Here is a 4,850-nt window from a genome sequence, read left to right on the forward strand (position 1 = left end):
ATTATTTTAAACTTTAATAGGACACTTAGAAGTTTTCTATTAGCTTTTAAACACTAATACAACAATCAAAAGTGTTGTATTAACTTTTAAAAATAAGACGACACTTTAAATGTTCTATTAATTTCTAAAATAATATGACATTTTAAATGTCTTATTTGTCTTTAAAATAATGACACTTAAAAAGTGTCCTATTAGACTATAAAATACTATGACATTGAAAAGTGTCGTATTAGACTTACATGATAGGACGCTAAGAGAGCTTAATAAGACTTCAAAAGTAAAAGTCCTATTAAATTAAATCAAGTAGGACTCATAAAATAATGTGTCGTATTAGCCATTTAAAAGGATTGATCTTGAAAAGTGTACCAAAAAAATGTCTTATAAACCCCATTTTATCGTAGTGATAAATTTTAAAATAATTTAACAAGTGGGGAAACAATTCGTCCAAAATTTCAAAAAGAAGTTCAAAATAATATTGGGGTTCTAAATAATTTTGGGGTTTAAGAATGTTGCTTGGTAACTAATGGGTCATATGGTCATTAATGGAATATTATGTCATGTTTTACCTCAATTAGACTTTTTTTTTGAACGGCCAATTTATTAAAACAAGGCTAGCCAGCGGCTAGACCGACGAGAACAAGAAACAACTACACCATGTCCGGCAATTAGACTTATTAAAGTCGTATAATCGATCCACTTTTATGCTCGTTAAAGAGACGAAGACTCATTTAGACACGTTGAGACCAAAACGACCACTTAACGAGCCATTAATGATCCATTACACCTCAATTAGAACAATTAAAGTCTAATCAGACTCATTTTGATTCACTTGAACCCATTTAGAGTCGTTAAGGAGAATAAGAATTATACCCACTTACACCAAAACGGATCCATTTACGAGCCATTAAGAACCACCATGACTTGTTATACCTCAATTAGACTCATGGAAGTTTAATCAAACTCATTATTAGACTTACTATGACCCACTTAGACTCGTGAAAGAGAATAAGACCCGTTATACTCATTTAGAGCAAAATAACCCATTTATGAGCCATTACAAACCACTATGACCCGTTATACCTCAAGCAGACCCATTAAATTCTAATCAGACTCATTTTGACTCCCCTAGATCCATTATGACCCACTTTTACTCGCCAAGGAGAATAAGACCCATTATAACCAATTAGACCAAAGGGACCCAACAACAAGCCATTAAGGACCACCACAACCCGTTATACCTCAATTAGACTATCAAAGTTTAATCAGACTTTTTATAGCCCACATAGGCTCATTAAGGACAATAATACCAATTACATTCACTTACACCCTTTAGTGTCAAATAATGTCCAATATGATTATGGTCCAATAAAACTTATAATGAAACACATCGACAAAAGATGACTATCCACGACTAATAAGACCAATTATGACCTATTTAGATGGTCTATTAATGGCCAATCATGTCCAGTACGACACATATATACCCAAATAGGCCATAAGGTATCTAATTGATTCTTAATGGTAATTTTTGTCTAAATGTGTCATATTGGGCATTATTGAGTGTTAATAGTCCTTAAAGGTGTATTCTCGAATTTAAGAAAAAAAGAAAAGAAATTGAAGGAAAATAAAAAAAAAATGAATAGAAGGGAAAGAATGTTTCATGTTCTTGGACGGAAGATATTAATTTTGTAAATGTACTCTTATTTATTTTACAATCTATTGTAATTGATGCATGCACTTGGTTGTTCACTTGAAAATGTATACATTCTATGCCTCTTATCATTCTATTCTCCTATTAATGATCCAAGCAACAGCTTAATCTTAAACGATTTCTTTTTTCTACACAATGCAGTTTTGCAAGGCCTACCACATGTCTACCTCATGTATCTTGGCATGGGTCACACAAAGTAAGAATATATATAGAGCCAAGTGTAATTTCTTTTATCTCATTCTTCAAAATGAATCGTATTCTTTTCGTGGTTTGACTTTCAAATAGAAAAACCATGCATTTAGGTCTTTTAGCTTACAAATACAATTAGCTATTGTTTCAGGAATACCACAACATGTCAACATGCACAGATAAAGCTTGGATGTAACAAAGGTCGGATGGTGAGGGCCATCTTATTGCTGATTATTGTGATACCCTAAAAGGTTTTTTGGACTTGATATGTCTTTTCTAACACAAAGTACCTTGAAAGAAAGACCATGGATAAAATATAGTACATTACATATGAAAAAAGAATCAATTCATTGTTAAACTTTTGAATTAAAAAATACATATAAGAGGAAACTGAATGTGTAAAGCTACTGATATTCTTGTTTTGTTTTGAAGATTACCTTCAATGGTTTTTCCATTTTCATAGCAATCCCGAATTTCTCACTCATATCAAGCTTCTTAGGATCARCATCATTTGGAAGAATCAAGTCAAACTCACGAATCAAAGATGCCAAWATAAGTTGAACACTCTTGATACCTGATGGCATTCYRGGACACATCCTTCTCCCKGAACCAAATGGCAACAACTCAAAGTCTTGGCCTTTAAAATCCAATTTTGAGCCGATAAATCTTTCAGGATTGAAAGATAAAGGGTCATCCCAAATCTTAGGATCTCGGCCCATTGCCCAAAGATTGACAAATATTTTGGAGTTCTTCGGAATCGTGTAATTCATAACTTCACAAGTTTCAACAGCCTTATGTGGAAGAAGAAGTGGCACAGGTGGGTGTAACCTCATAGCTTCTTTGATACTAGCTTGTAGATAAGGTAATTTAGAAAGTTGAGAGTCGGTGATTTTTTCCGAGTTGATTTCCCTTTTTATCTCTTCTGCTATTTTAGACATGACCTCTTTGTGTCTGATAAACTCGGTCATAGCCCAAACAACTGAACTGGTGGTTGTGTTTGTTCCTGCTACGAATAATTCCTGGGAACACAAAACAATTTCGGTTGGTTAAAGAACATCTATTTTATAGAATGCAATTAGGATAGTCGAGATATACGTTATTGGTATTAAAATGATTGTTGAAATATATAATGAAAATCCAAATATTTGTTTGTGTTGATTGTATATTCGATACAATGTTTAAAGAACTATTTCTGCAAATGTCTATCAATTTGTCCCTTGTGTAGCAGAAGTGATCTTTGTTTTGGGAGTCACGAAATACATGCATTTAGCCGTTTTTAACGATTTTTACATATATGCTTGTCATCCTATGCAAATATTTCTTTTGTTACATGTCCATATTTAAGAATAAATAGCCGAGAAAGCCTTACCGTAACCAACTGATTGATCTGATCGTTTGAATATCCATTTTCAAGCATGCGATCCAAGAAAGACTGTGCGTGCTCAGATGACCAAGTTGAAGAATTGACATGGGCTCTTCTTTCCTCTATTATATCCTCCCAATAAGCAAATGTTTTCTTATACTCTCTCATGGTTCCCTTTCTTATTCCTTGGAGATCAAATCTCTCAAAAATTGGGAAAAAATGAACCAACATCTTTTATAATCCCTCCATACTCGATTATTTTGTGTATTGACTCGTTTAATCCATCACGAGTCGCGCTGTCATCTTCCAAATCAAGGAAATCTCTTGAAAATATAATGGAAGTCAAAGTGTTGAACAATGTAATAAAAACCACATCCTCCATGTTGATCACTTGTCCTTGCTTTCTATGCAAGAAATCCAACAGATGGCCTAACTTTTGCTCTCTTAATCTAGAGTGGGATTCTAAGGCTTTTGCCGAGAACAATTCAGTTCGAGAAAGGGTTCTTAAGCTTTTCCAGGTCTGGTTGCAGTCTGACCAAATGAGCGAGTGAGGTATTAGGGATGGTTGTTGGAATGCACTAGGCACRACACGAGAGGAAAGAAAACGGTCTTTAGTCTTAAGAATTTCTATGGCTGCCTCCGGTGAAGACGCAACCACAAGAATCTGTTTGCCTAGGCGGAGAGATATAAGAGGACCAWATTCTTTGGCAAATTTGGCAGTAGAGACATGAGGTCTATCACCCACTTGATGAAGGTTTCCGATGATGGGCAACCTCGGTGGACCTGGTGGGAGGTTCTTCGAAGATGATGGTTTGGCTAGTTTGAGGATGAGTAAAAGAAAGAAGATTGTCGATACAACAAAGAATGGGGTCGAGAGATTGTTCTCTCTAACAAAACTTGTGATATCCATTAAGAGTACACTTTGATGATGAGGTATAGGGTTGTGTGTTGGTTGTGAACAATTTTGAACTTGGATTGGGTGTATTTATAGCCTAAAAGTGACATGCTTCATGTTTGAAAGCAACTCCCACGAGGTTTCTATGAGTACGTACACTGGTTAGGTAAAACTTGCACTTGTTTTGAAGGGAAAACAATAATATATGTAATTAGTATGGTCAAATTAAGTTTACAATACTATATTAAATGAATAAAATATTTGGTTTCCATGCATGGGGGTATGTTAATGATGTAGACAAATTAAATCTCTTCAAATTCTATGCTATAAAAATGTTTTAAATTGTAATCCGAATTAAAATATGTTTTCATGGGTATGTCAATTATTATTTTTGGCCTTTTATTACATTTTATAATTGCCACCATGTGGCGGCCTCTCGTTATTCATATGTCATCGATACATTTTCGTTCGTTGACTTTAATCTGTATCCTTACGTCATAACTACTCTATAACTTCGCACTGGTGCATAAACACATTAACATGGAAGAAATAGATACTCAAATAATTTATATTGTTTCACACAAGATGCTACTTTAAATAGTCAATATTATTAAAGGTATATGTATCATATGAGGTCTTTGGTGGTATAGAACATATATAATTTTATGTATTGAATAATATATGTAGATGAT

The 4,850-nt window shown here is 34.0% G+C and overlaps 1 pseudogene; it reads right to left on the reverse strand.

Moving 5' to 3' along the window:
• Nucleotides 1-2,266: 2,266 nt before the first annotated feature.
• LOC112525810 lies at nucleotides 2,267-4,209 on the reverse strand (annotated as a pseudogene).
• Between the last annotated feature and the right edge of the window lie 641 nt (nucleotides 4,210-4,850).

This window comes from Cynara cardunculus (assembly GCF_001531365.2).
Source record: "Cynara cardunculus var. scolymus isolate 2C chromosome LG 13, CcrdV1, whole genome shotgun sequence".
Lineage (NCBI taxonomy): Eukaryota > Viridiplantae > Streptophyta > Magnoliopsida > Asterales > Asteraceae > Cynara > Cynara cardunculus.